The 22,129-nt window shown below is 47.1% G+C and overlaps 1 long non-coding RNA gene across 1 annotated transcript; it reads right to left on the reverse strand.

Moving 5' to 3' along the window:
- Positions 1-1,200: 1,200 nt before the first annotated feature.
- Positions 1,201-4,016, reverse strand: LOC125521286. The gene is made up of 3 exons (XR_007289143.1): positions 3,286-4,016; positions 2,452-2,523; positions 1,201-1,559 (listed from the first exon to the last, which is right to left on the reverse strand). It is a non-coding gene; the product is annotated as an uncharacterized LOC125521286 (long non-coding RNA).
- Between the last annotated feature and the right edge of the window lie 18,113 nt (positions 4,017-22,129).

The following is a 22,129-nucleotide window of genomic DNA, read 5'->3' on the forward strand; positions in this document are numbered from 1 at the left end:
TTTAACTAAGGTATTCTTCAGTTGGGTATTTATAAAAGAAATTCACTATGTTTTTTTTACCAGCGAGTAGAGAGCAACTGAAAGACTTATGTTTTTAAATGCAAGAACAAACCTCACCAGGCTACTGTGCAGACTTATTGTCAGTGGAAGATGCTACGGTTGAGCAAAATTGGCTTGGGATTTCTTCTATGCCTGCTGCTCCCTCCTGCAGCAATTATTTAGAACAACAAACCAATTTACTGTGAGATGAGAGAAGGCAGACTAAAGAAGCACATCCGTAAGTGTATATCTAATAATATAGATGCTACAAATCAATAGAACTAAAATACTCCAGCAGTTGGGATCAGCTAGATCTATGTCTACATCACCAAATCAGAAGTTCAGTTACCTGTGGTTCGCTTGATAGTAGTTGCAGGTTTTCATGCACTGAACTCAAGAACCGACCAGCAGCGACCAAATCTAAGCACAACCATCCCTCACAATTTGAATTCTACCCCAGCAAGTACAGACACGTCCTCTGCGACCTCACACAGATACGAAAGCGTCATAAAGCACACCGCACTACGCCGCCACCACGACCTCCAAAACATGTATAACGACTGAAATAAGCGGACACATTCTACTCACACACAAGCATGACATATAAGCGGGACGAGGCCGAACAATACACGATGGCGTGCCAGATCCAGAAAATTAAAATGATCAACAATTTAAACACCATGACAACACGTACAGGAAAGGAAATATGCATTTTAGCTAGACAGAAAGCAAGCAAACCTCGATGGCAGAACAGAGATGCAACAAAGCAGAAGATCAGGATGCAGCAACACAAGAGATCGCAGAACCTAATAAATAAATGGACATGAAGTGGTCAATGCACCGGCATGCTATGGAATAGACAAGTAAAAGAAGAGTCGTTCCCCAGGCAAATTAAAGAACGGTCCATTTACCTGAGTTAGAGTGGAGAAGCAGGCAAGCAGAGCAGCCAAGATGGATGAGCATACGAAGGACGAGCGGCCGGCAAAACCAAACACAAAAACAGAAACCAAATAGAGATCAATTTTCAGCTGAACCAGTAGATTCACTCCTTCAGGTATACATCCTAATTGGTCCTACAATGATCACAAGAAATTAGAGGATGGAACTTGACTGCCTTCTGTATCATTTGAAGGACGAACTTGACTGGCTATTAAAATGATAAAACGCATGATTGTCGCGGCACATGTACTTTTTTGTGGGAAAACATGCTGTTAGGTGCAGAAGTAAAGAACATATCGCATGGTTGCTTGTTGGCATGTATAAAATCATCAGACCAAGACAGAAGAACCATGATTATCATATGTACTGGAACTAAGATCTACATAGTGGCAGCCATTGATCTAGTTACTCAAGGGTAGTGCTACTGTTAAACAACAACTCTAAAGCAAAGTTACTAAATCTACTAAAGTAGAAGAGAATTCAGTTATTTACCTGGGAAGAAACATCACTTCATTTCCAATAGAAATATGACCAGTTCATTTTCAAAGTAAAGATACTCATCCTTGAAAAGTGAAACAAAACTGCAGAAGAGCAAGGTGTCAAAATCAGATGAGAAATTAGATATTGATAGTTGAACTTGGCGAGCATAGCATATGATAAGATCGGACAATATGATTAAACACAACAATGGAGCAAGTATCACAAGTAAACCAACACTGACACACTTCAGTAAATATGGTCTGAATATTTCAGAACTAAGTCTTAGGGTTTGGGTTTAGGGATGTGAAACTGCACCAATCATCCAATTTACCGGCGGCGGCAACAGACAGCGGATCAAATGAAAATTCATGGAGTACTATTATCCAAACCACTAACTAAATCAAGACAGTGAATCTCAGACGAACACTCGGCAAGATCTGAAGATAGCAAGCATCTTCAGAGAAATGGAGAAAAGAACAATAGCTACAGCATGGAAGCCACCCTACTTGAGAGGCCGAGCTCAGACCCGTGCGGCTGCTAGTTCCTGATGCACGCATGTGGACGGAGAAGGAGGAGATCCAGCCGTGGTCAGGGACCCTATGTTCCTGTTGCTCGTGGCCGGGACACCGCCAGCATGGGCGACGGGTGCGCTCGCTCGCGCTGGAGCTCGGTCTAGCCCACCTGGTGTGGTGCGGCTCGCCATGGCCTGCCGTCGTGCGGTGCGGCTGCGACCCTGTCTCTTCCTGTTAAGCACGGAGGAGCCTTCTCATTCTTGCAACCTACGTACACGCAGAGAATGAAATAGTGATCATATCATACAGAAAATGCATGTAAGATTGTATCTTCAGGCACACATATATCTTCAACCGAAGCAAAGCAGACTCATACATATGCACATGATATCCCTGTAAGGATGTGACAAGAATATCGAGAATTAATATCAAGTAAGAAAAAGCATGAGTTGCAGATTTAGTGATGTGAGATGGGGCTGACCTGTAACTCACCAATTGCTGAAAGAAAACTTGTGATCAACTTCCTCCCTTTAGTAACATCCACCTCCAAACTCTGGAATCAAATCAGAAATCCAGATGGGAAGAACGAAAAAAATAGATGTGAATGATCTTTACAGAAAACGAAAAAAATCACACTTGACATGTTTGTAAATAAAATAACAACCTATATGTAATCCGTCAGGGAAAATGATATTGAAAACAAAAATGTTAAATTTCTTCCTCTGTAAGGTGAAAACCCTCAAAAGGGGTAATCCCATGGTCCCATTCTAAATTTCTTGGGGCATATATTTAATGACTAAAGTTTTCAAATTTCTCGGAGTATTAAACATAAAGCTGAAGAATGCATGAAACAACAGACAAAATATATCTATCATAGGATTTCCTCAAAGACATAAATACAAAGAGAGTATTGGGATAAATTATCAAATCTGTTCAAGTGAAGAATGCATACCCAGGGTTTTTTACCCCCCCCCCCTCCCCGGCCTCCCCAAAGACACACACAAACACACACACACACACACATCATGTTCTTGCCTCTAGTGTACAACTTCTTATGTGAAGGCAATACCAAAGTACATGAGATAACATGAGGTCAGTTATTTTTCACAGTAATAATCTTAATTGTGAGACATCACTATGCAATATCTCAGAGCCGGTAAAAAAGAGTTGCACATTATTGAGGGTTTGTGACAGGATGGTATGCCATCGACAAGTTAAGGTGATAAATTTTTTGGTGTTTTTCTCTTATGGGCAAGGAAGCAAGAGTTTTGCTATTACAAATTTACTATACATACATGTTGAAGTTTTTGCATACCTACAACTTCGAACTGGTTGGTTCATCCAATGCCCTCTCCTCCAGCTCATACATCATGAAGCCGTGTCGGACCATTAATCTTCTCCTCTAGCAAGCACCTGGGTAAAGATACTAAATCAAACACACACAAAAGTGCCAATGAAACACAGATTCTACGGCACAAACTGAAGGTACGACAAACATTTGCTGCAGTAGTAGTTTAAACACATGCTAATTGCGATGGAGAACAGATGGTTCTCATCATTCTCATTTAAGCCCAATGATCTCATTCATGTCAAGGGTACTGTAAAACATGATTGTTAAAATTCAGAAACATCAAACTATATAACCTCCTGACTATCACCAAAAAAACAAAGTGAATCCCTGCCACCAGAGATCTTGGCACAACAAAATCGAAGCCGCTCACATGGGCACGCTCCTTAATCTCCACATACCTGTTGCACGCCTCAGGGTCTAGCTTACGAGAACTGAGCTCTTCGCATGCGCTAAACACAATCTCATACAAATAGACCATTCTACCACGGAGCTCGGGGAGAAACATGGCGGCGGCTCCTCGCCCTTTCACAATGAGCATGTTTGAGCCAATCAAGAAGGCAAAAAGTAAATGAACAAAACAATTGCAACTGAAGAAATCAGGATGCTCCCTGCAAATAACATATCTCAAGAACCCATAAAAAATGAAACTGCAGTCCATAAGGCAGGTTGCGAAGTATGTGCGGCAGCAAACAAGAACTGCATGATCAGATCATCCTTGATGGCCGGCATGATGTCCTAATCACATAGCGGTGGTGCTACTAATTAAATTGATAACTGTGATGCTTTTATCTAAATCTAAAGACAACAAATGGTGTCATGAGACCGAGTTTAACTATGTGCGGAGGCAAACAAATATGGTTTTAGAGTGGCTACAACCAAAACTACTTTTGTATTGACTAAAAATAAAAAATAATTAGAATGATAACGTGAGAATGAGGTTAGTAGAATCATGTCTTGGAAATTATGCATTTTTTGTATTTTCTGCCTTTCGTGTCAATGTCAAACAGCATATACTTTGTACAAACAGGAAAATGACACCACTGAATATGACCTAAACCTGAAAGGGTTAATTCATGGAAATTTAACAGACTATCTACAAGAAGCAACGTTCTCTTTCCATCTTTTGTATCTCCGTCAAGCAGGTCGTGAGTAACAAAGATGGCAAGTTGGAACAGTACATGAGCATCTGAATATTTCAGAACTAAGTCTTAGGTGTTCAGGGATGTGAAACTGCGCACACGCGCGTGCACAAACAGAGTGAGCGAGTGAGTGCCTGGTTGAGTCTCGGGGAGAGAGAGATGGGGATCGTACCGGATCCAAAGCAACAGTAGCCAAGTTGCGAGAAATCCATCGACGGTGGCTCAGATCCCGCACCAACCTGACCAACCCCTCGAACGGAATGCATCACAGGCCCTGCCTCTCGGTCCACAGCCCGCGCCGCCGCAGACGTCCTGAGCCCTGCCTCTCGGTCCACAGGCCGCGCCGCCACGGACGTCCCGAGCCCTGCATCTCGGTCCACAGCCCGCGCCACCGCAGACGTCCCGAGCCCCGTGGAGTGCGCCACCGGCCACGAGCGCCGCGACGGCGGTGGTCCCGCTCATGGAGTCGTCCATGGCCGCCCGGAACGCGAAGAGGAGGGAGGGGCTCGCGGCGGCGGGGGGGGGGGGTGTCGGTGTCAAAACCGGCGGATCTCGGGTAGGGGGTCCCGAACTGTGCGTCTAGGCCGGATGGTAACAGGAGGCAAGGAATACGATGTTTTACCCAGGTTCGGGCCCTCTTGATGGAGGTAAAACCCTACGTCCTGCTTGATTAATATTGATGATATGGGTAGTACAAGAGTAGATCTACCATGAGATCAAGGAGGCTAAACCCTAGAAGCTAGCCTACGGTATGATTGTTGTATATGATGAAGTTGGCCTACGAACTAAAACCCTCCGGTTTATATAGACACCGGAGAGGGTTAGGGTTACACAAAGTCGGTTACAATGGTAGGAGATCTTGAATATCCGCATCGCCAAGCTTGCCTTCCACGCCAAGGAAAGTCCCATCCGGACACGGGACGAAGTCTTCAATCTTGTATCTTCATAGTCTTGGAGTCCGGCTGAAGGTATAGTCCGGCTACCCGAACACCCCCTAATCCAGGACTCCCTCAGTAGCCCCTGAACCAGGCTTCAATGACGACGAGTCCGGCGCGTAGATTGTCTTCGGCATTGCAAGGCGGGTTCCTCCTCCAAATTCTTCATAAAAGTTTGTAAACACCAAGAGTAGTGTCCGGCTCTGCAAAATAAGTTTCCACGTATTGCCGCAGAGAGAATAATATTAACACAAATCTAATCTGCTGACGTATTCCGCAGCGTGACATCAGACTACGGCCAAGCCTTTATTCGAATCGTTTTCACTTTTCCACCTCAGCGTGTTTTGCGAGGTGGTTTCCTTGGCACGTCTTATCAAAGCAGAGATCGTGTCCCCCATTTACGGGATTCTCATCAATACAGACGTGGGTAACCCAACCGCGCCATTTATCACGGCGCTTGGGAGGCAAGCGAGTTTTACTAGGCTGGTGGGTACGCATAGTCGCATCCGCCCATATAAGGGGATAAGGATCCACCTTTTTACCTACGCCTTCTTCCTCCTTTGCCTATCCATCTTCTGCGCACCCGAGCTCCAGCGCCCAAGCCCGCACTTCCTACCTCAACCTTCTCCAACAATGTCCGGAGCGGGAGGCAAGTGGATGGTCTCCTCCGTCACGGAGGGCCATGTCAAAAGGCTAAGGAAGGCCGGATACATGTCCAAAGACATCGCGCACCGGCTTCCTGAGGAGGGGCAGCTTCTCCCCACCCCAAGGCCCCATGAGAGGGTAGTATTTCTTCCCCACTTCCTCCGCGGACTGGGTTTTCCTCTCCACCCATTTGTCCGCGGGCTCATGTTCTACTATGGCCTAGATTTCCATGATCTGGTCCCGAACTTCATCCTCAATATCTTGGCGTTTATCATCGTGTGCGAGGCTTTCCTCTGCATTCGTCCCCATTTCGGCCTCTGGCTCAAGACCTTCAACGTCAAGCCAAAGGTGGTGCGCGGCAACTAGGCAGAGTGCGGAGGTGCCATGGCGGGCAAAATAGCCAACGTCCTATGGCTTGAGGACAATCTGCTAGAGGTGCTTAAGGGTGCCTCCATCGACGAGGAGCACCATACCATCATGAGTACAGTGGTCCAGAAGGTTCTGTCCGCCAAAAGCAGACTGACTAAAGCTTGTGCTAGCCTTCTAACAGGCTTCAAGGTAAGTAAAAAATATGTAAAAATATTACCGCATAGACAGTAGCCCCTGATGCTCTGTTTGGCGTTCGGAAAGAAAAGCCGAATAGAGGATCTATTAAATATCGCAAGAGTCTAACTAAAAAGGAGTCAATATACATATGCAGGCTTCGCTGCTGGCCACCGTCGCACTGACTGCGGAGGTGGGTGCCCTGAAGCAGGGCCTCGAGCAGACCGAGCAAGAGCTCGGCCTTGCCAAACGGCAGCTCGAGGAGAAAGAAGGTAAGAGATACCTTATAGAAAAAATGCCTATAAGAAGACGCAGTTGCAAAAAATGACAGGAGTACACTGCTTATTGTAGGGGCCACAACTGAGGTGGCGACCCTCAAGCAGGCGCTGTCCGAGGCCGAGAAGAAAGCAGCCACGGAGCGCACCGAGCGGGAGAAATTTGAGGCGCAGGTCGGCGAGGTGCAGCAAGAGCTTCAGGCTCTCATGGAAAAACATGAGAGTTTGGAGCTCGACTTGAAGACGCGAGCGTCCGAGCTTGCTGCGGCCCTTAAAACTGCCAAATCTGCCAAGGCCGAAGCCTAGAAGGCCCTCCAGGAATTGGATGCGGTGAAAAAGATAGCGGCAGGTAAGGCATTCTCTATGCAAAGCAGACATATAAAAGTAAACTACTTGTTACTTACCCGAATCCGGAGCTCTCCAGGGGCATTCACAGATCTTCCCCGCAGTGTATCCGATGCCGCCGCATTCTACCAAGCCGAGGAAGGCAGCTCGACGGAGAAGGTGTTCTGGTCTCAGTACGCTAAGGCTGGACACCCTGTGCCCTTGAGCGACCAGCTGAAGCAGCTGGTCGAGCTCCACAAGGCGGCCGAACAAGCCCTGAAGGGCTTCATAGTTCGGCTGTGGCCTGGAGAGGCCCTGCCTGGGAGCTACTTCGGACTGGTGCGGCGGCTGGTGGAGGCTTGTCCAAGGCTCGAGGTCATCAAGCGCTCCGTCTGCATCGAAGGTGCCCGTAGGGCCCTTGCCCATGCAAAGGTGCACTGGGGTAAGCTGGATGGTGAGAAGCTTGTGAGGGACGGGCTGCCGCTGGGGAAGGAGCATCGCAAGCCCGAGAACTATTACAAGGATGTTCTGGCTGGTGCCCGCCTTATGGCGGATGAATGTACCAAGGATGTAATTTTTGAATGAACTCGCTCGTGTTATCCTGTGCGCTGAAAACTTGTTCATATGCGCTAAACAATGCTTGTTGAATTTAAAATATTACTTTCTATGCGGCCGTTTATCAAAAAATTGAGAGATGGCCAATCGTCGGCTTCTGCCCCCATGCCACTAGTGTTGGGGTGTTCGGGATAAACCTGAGCGCTCTTTTTCCCATGATTGGGTCCGTCGAGGGAGGCGCTCAGCACAACGAACAAGGCAATCGGACTATAATGCTTGAACACTCTCACTTAGCCATAGAACTCTATAATTTTAAATTTCGGCGAAGCCCCTAGTATTCGGAAGACCGAGTTCGGGCGCTATCCACGCCTTGGCCGGACAAAGCTGGTTCCTCGCTCGAAGTGGCATAAGTCTTTAAGGACTCGAAAAACCTCTCGAACAGCGACCGGTCTCTCGCCTCATCATGACAGTCAGTTTTAGCTTTCTCCACTGAGGTGCTCGGCCCAGCTCAACTGGGGCACAATCGCAGTGGTTCTCCTAGTGCTACCTTAGCCGATATAGCGGAACGTAAGGCACCAAAACATAGGAGCCGGGCAAACCCAACTATTGACCCAAATTATGATTCGGAGCCGATGCATATAGTGCTATAAGTTCGGGGTGCCACACTTGTGAAAGTGTACGGACTTCTCACGCCATATTGATGGGTACTGAAGCCCCTGGCGTTTTTTGCCGTACCACAGTGTACGGATGCAACATGTTATTAATAAACATATATATATAAGAGGATAATGCAAAAAATAGACAAAAAGCTATGCATTGTTTATAGAAAGGCTACTATGAAAGCGGAACGATACAAATGGTGCGGTAAGCAAAAGAAATTGGACTATTTAACATGTCCTGGCCAGGGGCAGGCCGCGGGATTGTATTAAAAAACAGGTATACTGCTCGCAATAGAGACCACCTGGAAGTTCCATAATGCGGCGTGGCTTGTCTGCGTTCCTGGATCTTGCATCGTTTGTGCGGCAGTTGAATTGCCGAACGGGTCGTCCGAAGTATGGAGTCCTGGGAGTAAGAAAAAAAAGGGAAAAAAAGGAATCCGGCAGCCTCTGGTGCGGTTTAAGCCGTATTTCGGGCGTGCCGTGATAGTGCCCCTTCCCCTGTGCCCACGGTATTTCAAGAGCGTAGTTATGTACGCGAAGCACTGGTTTCGCTATATCGCGAGGGCTAGGGTTGGGGCCGCATTGCTACGCTAGCTCAGAACGTGCCAGGCGGTCTTGTTGTAGGGTACTCCGGGCGCGCTTGACAGTGTCCGGCTTTTTGAAGGCCGAACTGGAGAACTGCCTAGAGAGGCTGCTTTGTACTTCTGCTGCGAGCGCTGCCGTGTGCTCCTCCATTCGGAGGGAGCGTTCAGTGTTCCCATTGACCGTGATTACTCCTCTAGGGCCTGGCATCTTGAGCTTGAGGTATGCATGGTGTGGTACCGCGTTGAATTTTGCGAATGCGGTTCGCCCGAGTAGTGCGTGATAGCCACTACGGAACGGGACTATATCGAAGATTAACTCCTCGCTTCGGAAGTTGTCCGGAGATCCGAAGACCACTTCCAGTGTGACTGAGCCTGTACAGTTGGCTTCTACACCTGGTATGACGCCTTTAAAGGTCATTTTGGTGGGCTTGATCCTTGAGGGATCTATGCCCATTTTTCGCACTGTATCCTAGTAAAGCAGGTTCAGGCTGCTGCCGCCGTCCATGAGGACTCTTGTGAGATGAAATCCGTCAATGATTGGGTCTAGAACCAATGCAGCGAAGCCGCCATGACGGATGCTAGTGGGGTGGTCCCTTCGATCAAAGGTGATCGGGCAGGAGGACCATGGGTTGAACTTTGGGGCGACTGGCTCCATCGCATATACGTCCTGTAACGCACGCTTCCGCTCCCTCTTGGGGATATGGGTTGCGTATATCATGTTCACCGTCCTCACTTGCGTGGCAAATACCTTCTGCGCACTGTTGTTTGGCGGCCTGGGCTCCTCCTCGTTGTCGCTATGCAGCCCCTTGTCTTTGTTTTCGGCTCTTAACTTGCCTGCCTGCTTGAACACCCAACAATCCCTGTTGGTGTGATTGGCTGGCTTTTTGGGGGTGCCATGTATCTGGCACAAGCGGTCGAGTATTCGGTCCAAACTGGACGGGCCCTGAGTATTTCTTTTGAATGGCTTTTTCCGTTGACCGGATTTGTAGCCTCGGAATCCGACATTAACTGATGTATCCTCGTTGCTGTCGCTGTTAACGCGGCGCTTTTGTTTGTTCCGGCGCGACTTGTCGCTTTTGTCCTTGGTATTCGAATTACCAGGGTTCTTGGTTAAATTGTTGTTGCGAGCTAGCCAGCTGTCTTCTCCCGTGTAAAAGCGGGTCATGAGTGTCGTGAGGGCTGCCATAGATTTCGGCTTTTCCTGTCCCAGGTGCCGTGCAAGCCACTCGTCACGGATATTATGCTTGAAGGCCGCTAAGGCCTCTGCGTCCGGACAGTCGACTATCTGATTTTTCTTTGTTAGGAACCGTGTCCAGAATTACCTGGCCGATTCCTCTGGCTGCTGAATTATGTGGCTTAGGTCATCGGCGTCCGGTGGTCGCACATAAGTGCCCTGGAAGTTATCAAGGAATGCGGCTTCCAGGTCCTCCCAAGAACCGATTGAGTCTGCTGGCAAGCTGTTAAGCCAATGTCGGGCCGGTCCCTTAAGTTTGAGTGGGAGGTATTTGATGGCGTGTAGATCATCACCGCGGGCCATGTGGATATGAAGGAGATAATCCTCGATCCATACCGCAGGATCTGTTGTGCCATCGTACGATTCGATGTTTACGGGTTTGAAGCCCTCAGGAATTTTATGACCCATTACTTCATTTGTGAAGCATAGTGGGTGTGCGGCGCCTCTGTATTGGGCTATATCACGACGCAGCTCGAAGGAGCTTTGTCTGTTGAGTTCGGCCCGGCCGGATTTATTGCATCCGGGGTGACGATCACCGTCACGTGCCGTGGGGCGCCCGCGCGATCCGTAGATCGATCTTGTTTGCCTTGCCTTGTCCTCCAGTATGTCGCGCAGGTCGGGCGCATTTTCCCGTGCCTTAGTATGCTTGACGCGGTGCCGGGGCATGGCTTGAGTGGAGGGCTGAGAGGCCTCTCTGTCGCGGCCATGAGGTGGCCGGTCGGCCATGTCATGCGCTGGTGATGTAGGTGCTTCCTCCTCTAGTCGGGGTAGCAGCCTGCACTTTGGGTAACTCTTGGAGGGGCGTTCGAGTTCATGCTCTTCAGCCGCGAGGACTTCAGTCCATCTGTCAGCTAGCAAATCCTGATCAGCTCTAAGCTGTTGCTGCTTTTTCTTGAGGCTGCTTGCCGTGGCCATAAGCCTGCGTTTAAAATGCTCTTGTTCGGCGAGATCCTCTGGCATGACGAACTCGTCGTCGTCAGGGCTTGCCTCGTCTTCGGAGGGAGGCGTATAATTATCGTCCTCAATCTCTTGATCCGCCGCCCTCTCGTGAGGGCTGGCTTCTCTGTCCTCCTGTGCTGAATCTTGCTGGAGGGGGTGTTCTTCGGCGCTATCCGGAGTAGTATTATCTCCCGTGCCGGAATCACCGTTTTTGCTTTGGCGGGATTTAGAGCGGCGCCGCTGACGCCGGCGCTTGGGCTGTTTCTTAGAGTTATCGTCCCCCGCTGTTCCGTCGCCATCTCCATCCTTTGGAGTGTCCACCATATATATGTCATATGACGAGGTGGACTTCCAGCGCCCTACAGGTGTTGGTTCTTGTTTGTCTCCTGCATCGTCGTCCATGCCGTCGATGTCTTCGGAGTCGAAGTCAAGCATGTCGGTTAAGTCGTCGATAGTGGCTACGAAGTGGGTGGTGGGTGGGTTTTGAATTTCTTCATCATCCATATCCCAACCTTGCTGACCGTAGTCCGGCCAGGGCTCTCCTGATAAAGAGAGAGACTTTAGAGAATTCAGGATGTCGCCGAAGGGCGAGTGCTGAAAGATGTCTGCGGCGGTGAACTCCATTATCGGCGCCCAATCGGATTCGATCGGCAGGGGCGCGGGAGGCTTGGAGTTCGAAAAGGAATCCGGATCCTCGGGGTCACGGGCCATGCGGAGTGCGGGGCTGGAGTTTGGCTCGATCACCTCTGAGATCGCAGCCCCTGAGGCAGCGTCCAACCGCTGATCCTTGATCGGCGCACTAGGCTCCGAATCAATGGTCGGAACCGATGCGTGTGCGGCCTCCAAGGCGCTGTTCGGCGGCAGAGCTATATCATGCCCATCGAGACAGTGCGGCGCGCTTGGCTGTGGTTCGAATCCGTCGAAGATCAAGTCCCCGCGGATGTCAGCCGTGTAGTTTAGGCTTCCAAACCTGACCTGATGGCCAGGGGCGTAGCTTTCGATCTGCTCAAGGTGGCCAAGAGAATTGGCCCGCAGTGCGAAGCCACGGAAGACGAAGATCTGTCCGGGGAGAAAAGTCTCACCCTGGACTGCATCGTTGTTGATGATCGAAGGAGCCATCGGGCCTAAAAGCGACGACACAGTGGAACTCTCAATGAAAGCACCAATGTCGGTGTCAAAACCGGCGGATCTCGGGTAGGGGGTCCCAAACTGTGCGTCTAGGCCGTATGGTAACAGGAGGCAAGGAACACGATGTTTTACCCAGGTTCGGGCCCTCTTAATGGAGGTAAAACCCTACGTCCTGCTTGATTAATATTGATGATATGGGTAGTACAAGAGTAGATCTACCACGAGATCAAGGAGGCTAAACCCTAGAAGCTAGCCTACGGTATGATTGTTGTATGATGAAGTTGGCCTACGGACTAAAACCCTCCGGTTTATATAGACACCGGAGAGGGTTAGGGTTACACAAAGTCGGTTACAATGGTAGGAGATCTTGAATATCCGCATCGCTAAGCTTGCCTTCCACGCCAAGGAAAGTCCCATCCAGACACGGGACGAAGTCTTCAATCTTGTATCTTCATAGTCCTGGAGTCCGGCTGAAGGTATAGTCCGGCTACCCGAACACCCCCTAATCCAGGACTCCCTCAGGGGGGGTGAGGGGGACGGGGGAAGGAAGGGGCGGCGTCACCAGGAGGCTAGGGTTCGTGGGAGGGGATCGGGGAAAAGAGCTGCGTGGGTAGGTGGGGGCGCGAGTGCGGGCGGAGGCAGCGGCTAGGGTTTCTCCACGGGCGGGCTGCGTTTTATATGTTGTGCGTGAAATGACTAAAATGCCTTTGGCGGGGCACGGAATTTACAGGCGGTGGCATAGCGATTTAAAGGCGACGTGGAGGCAACGGTCGTGACTACGAGTCTAGGAGGGTTTATATGTTCAATTGGTATCACAAGCAAGTTAATGCCTAGATTAGATCCCTAATCAAGTTTAATGGCAATCGATTTAGGTTGATAATTATGATTAAGTTGAAGACGGCGGCCCAACCGTAATAATGAGGTCCTTGGCCCGGCCCACCGGTCGGAGACGGCATGGTGAGAGACCCCCTAGTCGGGACATCGTCATCAAGAGCCTCGTGCGCGTCGCCGACGCTAAAGAACTCCCAATCTCACCATGAGCTCAACACGGCTAGCGTAGTTCGACGGAGGAGCGCACGACTTTGGGCCCAGCACGCTTCTCCAAAGAATCAGGCTACCACACCGCCATGGACGGCGTGCCCCGGGTCGCCATGATGGTTGGCTCACCTGCGGGAGCCGAAGAAATCGAGGAACGGGAGAAACTAGAGCTAGGGTTGTTGACCGACACCCTTTTTTCTTGCTGGAACTAGCGGGGAGTGTGATTCAATCGGACGACTGAGACTGTGCGGAGCTCAGAGCGGGTCTCTGTCGGCAGTAGGCTCTAACCCAGGTTAAGTTAGTCCGCAGAAAATATTTTTTCCATTGCAAAGGTTTTATCTGCTGGGCCAGGATATAAGTTGTGAAAATGTTTTTCATTGTATATTTTTATATTATATCAAAATATTTATGATTTATGCATTGTCCAAATTGAAAATATGTGCCCAAAATTATGTGAAAATAAAATGGTCATAAGTTTTCCTATGTGTTGTCGTGGTAATAATGGGCCAAATTATGTTCTAGGCAATTTTCCCTTTTCTAGTGCATTTTATATGATGCTATCCTTATAATAATGTTAATGCACTATTAACAGGCTTGAAATTGCCTTAAATGTAATAAGAACTATGTTTAAAATGTCCAAATAAAATGGACTAAAGAGAAATTTTATTTGGAAATTTGTAATGTGATATAATGTTAATTAAGGTGATGTTTTTGCATCATTTTATTGTTTAAATATTAATGTTGTGAAATGATATTTATCTTGATCACAATTTATGATGTTTCACACTCCAAAGTTTATTGATACTTTATTTGAAAACTTTATTTGAGTGAGAAGTTTATGATGATGTCAAACTTTTGACATTTCTTTATTATGTGATCATTGCTAATGAGCTAAGGCCGACTTGAGAAAATTTCGACGACGATGTGATTCGGTTTTTCACACCCCACTACATGGCATAATAAATGCTGGGCAACATGCTTAATGGGAAAACTAAAAAAATGTGCTTTTTATGCCATTTAATTAAGTTACGCACCTTTGAAATATGCATACTGACTCAAACTAATATTTATAATATTATGATTAGTTCTCTTAACAAAACATTTTGTTTAGGGAATTTTTATTCCAAAATTCAATTGACCATTATTATTTTCCAAATACTATTATTTGGTGAATCTTGACGTAATTTTGTTGTTCAAATTTTATAATTTGGAGAAATTTATGATAATGAATAGTAATGCCATTTTCACTTTGAATGTCAATTCCAATCTCATTTTCTTTATATGTTACAAGATTTTTTTTGATAATTTCCACACATATGTTTAATGTAAATTTAGTGTCAAGAGGTATCTTTGTGTGTGATGACACATGATTAGATTTTGATGTTACTTTATTGTTAATGTCGGCTATTAATTTACCCAATTTTTGGCTGGTCATTATGTGATTTTATGTATCTCTTATCAAAATGGAACCAACGATGAGTATCGATTAGAGATTTAATGTGCAAATGTTCTAATGCCATATGATGATATTCTGACCAATATTGATTACTTTTAGAAACACTTAATATCATATGTCTGATAGAAATCAATCCTCAGATCACTCATGCTCCGTTGATGCTTGTTTAATCCCACGGTTGAGCCTAACCCCTCTCCGCGCTGTTAACCACCCAATATTCTTGAAGCCACATTCTCGTAACTGCTCCAGCATGCTATTTTGCATGTTGTGGTAAATCATCTCCTATAAGTAAACAAGCATCAACCATGCCTTTTACTGAGGCAAAACGAGACTAAAGGCAAAGTTATTGGATTTGTTCCACTAGAATTTGGAGATGGCTTAATTCTTCATCTTAATGATATTGTTTGTGTATGCTCTAAGTTATTGGAGAAACTTAATTTTTGTCTCTTTAATAGATACATTGGTGAGTTATTTTTTGTGTATGATCAAGTCAACTCCAATTATGTGATGTTATTCTTGCCAAGAGGCGAGAAAACTTATGTTTTTCTCTTGTAATTATTATTTGTGTTATGGTACAATTAAGTTATACGAGAAGTGTTCCTAACGAGACCTCATCAAAAGTGTGGCCATGTTTTAGTAGACCACATTTTAAGGGGGATAATGAGCATCTCATTTTAAGTGAGATATCACACTCGCCTCTCTTATCAAGACCATGACATGGACAACAAAAGTGTGTTAGTTCTTCTTTTAACTTAGATGCAACAAGTCTTATTTTAATGAATGAATGAAAATCACATTCTCTGATTAAGATGCAACATGTCTTATCTGAAAGAATGTGTGAAAGTCACACTGATGTTTTATCTCCTTTTATCATAAATGTTTATGTCTACTTACCCCCTTATGAATAATATATGAAGCACACATTAATGATAAAAGTGGCAAGTCTGTGAATGTAATGTCGATTATGATATTAATATAACTTCTGGCTTATGGTTATAATTCTGACTAATGTTTTTTGTAATTATATGCCACACTTTGTTAAGTTCTTTTTCTTCTTCCGCCGTACGGTGATGCGGATTAAAACTATTTTTTTGTTTTCTAAGACATTATACACTCTCGAGCATCATATACTATGTTCTATGAGAATAAAGCAATCACTTGGAACTTGCACCTTAGAGCACACATCTTATGGAGAAACTAATTATCCATAAGATCTTCGTTATTGTCCATTAAGTGGATTGAGGATTATGAAATCTCTAGTGCAACACCTACCTAGTGTTGTTGCTCTTCATTTCCTTGTGATAAATAATGTGTGTGAACATTAATCCTAGTGGCTTGTTGCCATGTAGGATAAAGGCTACAAGCTCTTACGGTTTATGAAACTTAATGTCTCCAGAATGAGTTAAATATGGTATGCTATAAATGGTTTTATAAATCCAAACATAGTATTCCCTTCGTACTGATGCATAAGTCAATCTTATGTTGTGTACCGCGATCAAGATGAAGGAGAAAACAAAAAAACTTGATGTTTGTTTTCTAACTAATACCATTGCACGCAATGAAATGATCTACATGTCGTCTTAAGTCATTAAAAACATACGCATCCCGTATCTCTTATTGATGGATTCTTTTATTTATGTCAAAAAATAAAAAATGCTCAAAATTAATATATCATGTCTAAGTATTTTAAAATTATTTGATTTTCGTAAGATAACTTATGCACAGGGAGTACTAACTCCCAGGAAATTTTGAAAGGTTAAAATGCTTGTAACCAAAAGGATTAGCTACACGCAGCCCACGCCACACAACGGCCGCCGGCGACAGGAACGGTCGGATCTGGTCTGGAGTCGTCGCACGTGTACCCGCCCGAGGAGGAAGAAGAGCACGCAGCCGCCGTACCACGCTCGCGCCCCAGGGCGCCGCCGCATCGCCGCGGCCCCGCAAGCTCGCCGTCGAGCGGCAGCCCAGCGCCTCCGCCCGCAGAGCCGTCCGGCGCCAGCCCCAGGGTCGAGCGGAGAGGAACCAGGCCCCGCCGCCACCCACACCGACCGGGCTTTGCCCGGCGGCGACTTGGGGCGGCGGCCGGGCAGGAGGACCGGGAGGAGAAGGGAAGGAGGCGGCGGGCTAGGGCTTGCCCCGGTCGCGCTCGCGGGAGCGACGCGGGGGAGGGGAGGGGAGACCACCTCGGTCTTGCCTCGATTGGTGTACAACTCGGATGCGCTGGTCCATATCCGTGCGGGCCGCCTGTGTACGTATTTCACGAAGGATTTGTCACCACGATACGCGTCTCACGCGCTAAACCGTCGACGACTGCACACCGCGCACCTGACCGGCGAAAACACGCCTTATGGGCCGAGCTCGGCGTGACCGCGGCTCATCAACGACAACGAGCAAGCGTGATGCAGCCAATGGAGCAAAGCCGTAAGAGAGATCTCTGTATCTCTCTCGGCAATCATTATGTTTCTTCTTTTGCAAAACGTGCAATCCCTGTTCGTCTTCTCCGCTCGTCGGCGGTGTTGCAGCGCGATCAAGATCTTGATCAAGATGCAACTGAGTTAACCCTCCAAACACTATAGTTCCTTTACATCTTGATCGCCCACAACACTATGGTTCCTTTACATCTTGATCAGGATCGGAGCTGTAGTGTTTGAGGGGTTTAACACCTAAAAGCCCTCTGATTCCAGTCCTAAGATACGCTGATTTCAGTCCCATCGCCAAACCCTAAACCGCACTATTTTACAACATAAAAAATCGTAAGAGTAGTCAGATGGGGGGGGGGGGGGGGGGGGGGGGGGGGGGGGGTGGTTTGGAGGAGGTTGCCACTATTTTTGCACGGGCACTAAACTATGTTCTGACTTCGTGCCATCGGCGGGGAAAGATCAACGGTTCCTACGACATGACATTTGCTTCTTCACCAAGCATGCATACGGTGTCTTCATGGCCCCTCTTATATGGAGTGCTGAGGTTCCTCAGAAACTAAAAGTATCCGCATGGTTACTCTTCAAAGACCGGCTCAACGCTAGAGTTAACCTTGCACGCAAGTATATCCTCGACTCAGACATATGCCCTCGATGTGCTACGACAAACGAAGACTTCAACCACCTCTTCATCACATGCCCTCTTGCCAATAGGATTTGGCAACGGATGGGGCTCTTACCAACTTCCAGCGACATCACAGATCTATGGGACATCCCTACCCCCCCTCACCTCCCAACCACAGCATGGCCTTCGGTCCTACTGGCCTTACTTTGGATGACTTGGACAGCACGCAATGACATGGTTTTTAGATCGATAGACCAAAGCTCTGTAATTTTTTTTTTTAGAAAAGGAGGAATACCCCCGGCCTCTGTATCTGGACGATGCATACGGCCAATTTATTAATTATTGACACAAGACTTTACAAAGTCGTACAACAGTAAGACCAAAGCCACCATCTTCGCAACCTCTGTCGCTACTCCTATCTAACTGATGAAGGGGCGCTGATGGTCTGGGCCTAATACCAAACAGACCTCGCAGCCAAACCTAACATCTAACACCTGAGGTCCCAACCAGGACGCCTGACGGGTATGGCCACCCACCAGTCCGCCGTGCTCTTCAACCAGGACGCCTGCCGGGTATGAGGCCGCCACAGCCACCTGCCACATATCCATCTTCAGAGTTGTACTGTTGCATCGGCCTTGCCCGGTCTCGCTGCCGCCGACGCTACCACGACGCCAGACAGCGTCGACCTCCTGCGCGTGTCCGTCACCACACATCTGACGCCAAGCCTCCGCTGCTCCATGCCGTCAAGAGCCGCCGCCAAGAATATGTAGAACGAAACACCACTCCACCGAAAGGGAGACAGCACACCCCCACCCCTCACCTGCAGACCCTTCCATCCGATCCCAATGTCCTTGGCGTCGCCTCCAGGAAGGTTACGGTGCACGGGGCGCCGCCGACGCCCGATCCGCATCGAATCTTGGGCTTTCACCCGAACATGGGTCGGAGTGGAGAGATGGTGCCCTCAGCAGCGCCCCCAAGGAGGAAAGCGGCGCCAAAAAGCGGCGTCGCCGCTGCCGGCCAGCCAAGGCGGCCAAGGTTTCCCCCGAACACCGATCTGCTCCACCAGAACACATCGGAGTTGGATCCGGCAAGATCCAAACCAAACCGGGGACTGGGAAGGGATGCATGGAAGGGAAGGGGGGCAATACCTCCAGATCTGGCACGCCTGCGGCTCGCCTTCCTCACGGCCGAACCCTCAGGCACGCCGCACGCCACGCCAGCAGGGGCCGCCGCCCTGGATCCGACGGCCTCCGTGAAGAAGCGCCGAAGACCCCGCCGCCACCTTCCCCAGCGCCCGCGTGGGCTTTCCCGGCGTTCGTCTCCGGTGGCGGCGAGGGGGTGGGGGAGGTGAGGAGAGGCGGCGGGGGAAAACCCTAGACTCCCCCGAGTCGCCCTAGGGGCGACGCGAGGGACGGGAGGGACGGAGGGACGGGAGGTGTTCCAATGTAACTAGATCACCAAAGCTCTGTAATAATCTTGAGAAACCTTATTTCTGCTTTGGACCTCTGGTCACATCGTCTCGTGAGTTCACAAGACAAGGAGGACGTCTTCTCGTGGCGTTCCTACCTCTCTGCATGTTGCACCGTGCCTATGTAATTCTGTACTCACTGCCACGGCAGTCCTTTGAGTAATATATATTCAGGTGGGGGGGGCCCCCCCCCCCCCCCCCGAGATTCTCAAAAAAAATTTGCAACTATGTAGGCCAACTAGATCTACAACCCATGTGCGGCAGAGTATTTTGTATTCGGTCCGAAGGGGACCTCGAGGCAGAAAAGGACGACCGTGAGTGTCATTGTTTCAGTTTTGCTAAAGCATATCTAGATGTACCATAAGTATTGCACATCTAAATCATATGTCATTGATTTTACGTTAAGATTCGTGCAAACCTTTTCTTTGTCTTTTTTCCTTTTCTCTTTATACTTGATTCACTCACTTAGATGTGCAATAACTAGAGCACATCTAGATGTGCCTTAGACACATCATTATTCTCACTAGTAGTCAGTTTGATTTGTAATCTTTGAGGCTATATTAATTAAGAGTTCAGGCTGTATCGTTCTTGTTTGTACTCCCATATAATGTCTACAAGTCTGAATTTTTATTTTCAGTATCATTGACCAATGATCTACTGCACATGTTCTTATAAGGGTGGAGGAGCATACCGATGAAGTGAGCGGCAGTGAGCTTGGACATACAAGTGCAGACCTGTCACAGTTCGACGCCATGACGCTGAATACCACACCTCCTACAGTTCAATCAGCTGATAGGTACATCATTTTCTTCTGTTCTTCCTTGATTAGCCAAGACTTTGTTCGTGGAAATAATAGGTACTGTAATGACCCAGACGTCTGATATGATAAATCCCGTCCAATGGGGCCTCGAGGTAGACCAGCAAGATCGAAACTGTCATTTTTCTTTTTCAATGATTATTTTACATATGGCTATACCTGCTAGAAGTTCAAACTATATTCGCTTTTGTTTGCTCGTCCTTTCTGATAGAAGAAACAGAATGCCTTACAAGTTGTCTTTTCTGATATCTTCATCATAAGAGTCATTGACATATGATCTGCTGTGCATGTTCTGATCAGGGTTAAGGAGCATTCTACCGAGGTGAGAAGCAGTGAGCCTGGCGGTACAAGTGCAGACCTGTCAAAAGTTGAGGGCATTTCACTGAATGTCACATCTCCTGCATATGAATCAACTGATGGGTAATATTTAGTACTATTTAATTTGATTTTGTTGAAATGGGAGCGCACCAGTTCTTATTGTTTCCATTCAAGAAGAATGGAATTCACTGACTGTGAGTTCAAATTGCGATGATCAGGGCTGTGGTGCATGGCAGCAACATGGACATCGGTGTGCCTGATTCTACAGTTGAGAAGCAACCAGCTGCTCAGGAAGCATTATCCCCGAGGTAAGAACTTGTCAAGTATGATCGTTATGATATGTATGATCGTTGATTGTTAATTTGGTTATTTTCTTAAGACATCCATGACTCTGATTCCATCAGTGATCAGTCCGTCGCTGATCATTTGAGTAGGTCCTTTTGACTGAACCGGAAGACAAGGCTAACTAGTTTTTATGATCTGGATTGAATACAACTTAAATTAAAATAACATACTGCTATCAAGTCGGGGCTTCTGGTTCTATTCAATTAAAGATAACTCCTCCAGCAGGATATTCATCATCTTGAGCTCCTCAGTGGTAATGCTTGTATGGCACCATTCCAGTCATATGATGATATTCTGTTTGCTGTTGGCATGTACGGTACCTACACTATGCAAATTTGTTTCCATGTTTTTCTTCCATGCCATCTGGATTGTTGCTCCCTACTCTATGCAAAAAAATTGCCATGGCATCATTATGGTGCTGCATTCTGAGTAATCTTGTTTGGTGCGCCCTGATTCAGGTCAGAAGAAAGGCGGCGGAGAATAAATCAATACCTCGCTGAACATACATATAATGACGTCTTAGAGGCCATGGTTGCTGTGAAAAATGGCTTCTGCAACCCACCCAAAAAGGTTTCCAACCCCAACAAGTCATCGGAAAAGCTTGCCTTGCCTGATTCACCACAGTCTCTGCATCGACTGGATACTCAATCCTCGCAGACAAAAATACAGTAAAGATTCCAATAGTTCGATTGCAGTTTATCATCTTTTCTTGAAGTTTCATTCATAATCTATTATTGATCTTCTTTATGATAACATAATCTACTGTCACTTTCTCATCAAGATTAATTTTAGGAGTGTGTCAATCAAACTGGGTCAATAACCTCACTTAACGGCACTACTAGTAGAACATGCTACATTGTTCTAAAGTTAATGATTCTTGAATCTTTTGGGGACATTTAGCTTACTACATACTTTTGTATTTTGTGGTGAAGTATCAAATGGTGTTGTAGTGCTTTTTTTTAATTGCTAGCTAGAAATGGAGCAATGTTCACCGTTGGTCTCTAAACATGCATGCATGGGTGCGTCACATTGCTCCTCGAATTTGAGAACTTCACATTTGGGTCTCTTAAGAGAAGGTATATCTAAACCCAACACCGCTAGTTGTTGGCGATAAACTGATAATAGATAACTTTTGGGTTTATGCAAGCTCAAGTTTGAGGGCAACATGGACAGGGGATTGCGGAGCCTTTCACATGTCCCTGCATGGCAGTAGCCAATCCATTCCCACCCAACTTTATATAAGAATTTATGTCATGAATTAAAAGTGAGGAAAATTAGTCGGAAACTCCTGTATAGTTATTAGAATGTTTTGTTATATATTTAACTAGATTTGTTAATTTGTTGTCCACATGGAGTCTATGCAA

The sequence above is a fragment of the Triticum urartu genome, chromosome 7 (assembly GCF_003073215.2).
Source record: "Triticum urartu cultivar G1812 chromosome 7, Tu2.1, whole genome shotgun sequence".
NCBI lineage: Eukaryota > Viridiplantae > Streptophyta > Magnoliopsida > Poales > Poaceae > Triticum > Triticum urartu.